General features: G+C 39.7%; 1 non-coding gene across 1 annotated transcript; it reads right to left on the reverse strand.

Annotated features, from left to right (window-relative positions):
* Window positions 1–1,453: 1,453 nt before the first annotated feature.
* On the reverse strand, window positions 1,454–1,535 carry trnas-uga (transfer RNA serine (anticodon UGA)). Its single transcript has one exon. It is a non-coding gene; the product is annotated as a tRNA-Ser (tRNA).
* Window positions 1,536–2,183: the final 648 nt, after the last annotated feature.

The following is a 2,183-nucleotide window of genomic DNA, read 5'->3' on the forward strand; positions in this document are numbered from 1 at the left end:
ATGAGGAGATAATATCAAAGAACACAAAGTACTGAGTTGTTCAGATAATGTTTGCAGCAATGGTGGACATGAAGGACAAATTAAGATACGGTTCAAGAACATTTAATCTGGAAGTGGTATGTGACTTTAGTTCCAAATATATGTTTCCGTTCTCCCAGTACATCTTTTTGACTCCCAGAAAACATTGATTGTTTTCTGTATTCACTTTGTTTCGCGATATCTGTCTTCTGGTCGACCAGGGACAACTTGAATTTGCGTCTCCATTGAATAAGATTTCGCTCTTTCTTTCGAGAAGCAAACCTGTGCATTATATACCACTTATCATGCTGATGGCTAAGAAGTTCAAAATTAATTACGGTTTATGGATCGTGAGCAAGAATGAAGTGATCCACTTGCGAACAGATGTCACCACGCCCTATTCCTACATCGGGCCTGAATGGTCCATTGGCAGAGTCTGCAGAAAGGAAGTGTCTAAGTGAACTAGTCCTTTGTTCAGTTTGATTTGAGACCAATGGTTGTGCTGTTTTGGTGCAGAAATGTGTCAACATCTGTGACGTTAGAGTCAAAATTTAAGTCACATCTACGCCATGGAGTTACTTCTCAGATCGGAACATGCTGACATGAAAACATCTAGCTCTGAGAGCAAATGTTTTTACATTAAACTGGGAGTATGTTTAACTAAGCAATTCAGATAGCCAAGATGAAGAATTGGCATTTGGTTCTTCATGCTGAGCTCTTCACACCAACCGCTCCAACGAAGGCCGTGGATAAGATCCCCATCGATTATTTTGGTCAATTTTAGCCTCAACAACAACCTATTGTTCTGAACAATGCCACACCACAAGCAGAGGGCTAAGTGTGATTTTCATCGTTAATTTTCAAATTCAGTTCTTAATGCACAGTTTCTTACGAATGTGGACAGCAGAAGACTGGTAACATTCCATTTCAAATATTTCCAGTAAATTCTACTCCACTGATATCGCCTTGCCTTATCACACCTCAAGCCAGGAACCTGGATCAGTCGAGTTCCTTTCCACACATGGAGTTGCTTTTTCTCATTCATTGACTGCTGATATAATAGATTATTGGCCTTGAGAGTCAGTTGTAAATTAGGTTGCACTTTCTCAGCTTGACTTTCAACTGATCCTAAAAAAAAGTCATCACCTGCAGGTAAATGTATTGCATTGCTTATTGTTTTGCTTAATTCCACCCCCACACACCCCCCCCCCCCCCGGAACATCCAAGTTTCACGATAGTCCGACAAATGTTTTGAAACTGATTCGTGTTGGAAGTTGGTGGCTTTTTGTGTCGCGACATATAATTTATTCAATTAGACGTCTTGAAATTACTTCGGATTCTTCACAGTTGAAAATTGACTTTCGATTGAATGCAAAGCTCAAGCTCCACGAAATCCAAATTCTGCAAAGGAATTAATGACTTTTAAAAGATTCAACGCTGTGAGCAAGATTCGAACCTGCGCAGGGAGACTCCATTGGATTTCAAATCCAACGTCTTAACCTCTCGGCCATCACAGCTGCAGGAAAGTGGCCAATTTTCATAGTAAAATAACTTAATTCATGAAATATGGACTTTGTTTGAAGAACAAATTGTCAAGACCCAAAGATTTCGCCAAATCCTTTGCAGAGACCCAGACGAACGTTCCCTTAGTAGATTGTCAGGCTTTCACCGCAAACTAGATCCTGACAAAGCTGAAGTTGTGGGAATGATTCTTCATCGAATTTTAGAGTCACGGATGTACACCACATGAAGAGAGGATCATTGTCTCACTGTGTCCAATCGATGTTGACTCAATTGCTCATCATCTGGTACCAAAGTTGTGTTTTAATATTCATCAAAATATGGTATTAGAAATGTTGATGCTAAGTCCATAAACACTAGCTACATTCGTAAAAAAAAGTCGGAATTAGAAAGAATGCAGAACCAACTAATCCGTAAGTTCTGACATCAAGTAATGAACTTGTGAGCACAAGAGAGGATGATTGACCGATGATTTGGAACTTGAAATTGTCTTGACGGAATTATTTGCAAAGTTTTTGCGGTTGTTCTAGAGTCATCAAGTCCTTGAACAGTACAACACGGAAAGTGGCCCTTCTTTCCAATTTGACCATTGAGGACAGTTATCCTAAATTAGTAGGTCCCATTTGCCAACTTTTGGCCTACAT

This window comes from Chiloscyllium punctatum, chromosome 50 (genome assembly GCF_047496795.1).
Source record: "Chiloscyllium punctatum isolate Juve2018m chromosome 50, sChiPun1.3, whole genome shotgun sequence".
Lineage (NCBI taxonomy): Eukaryota > Metazoa > Chordata > Chondrichthyes > Orectolobiformes > Hemiscylliidae > Chiloscyllium > Chiloscyllium punctatum.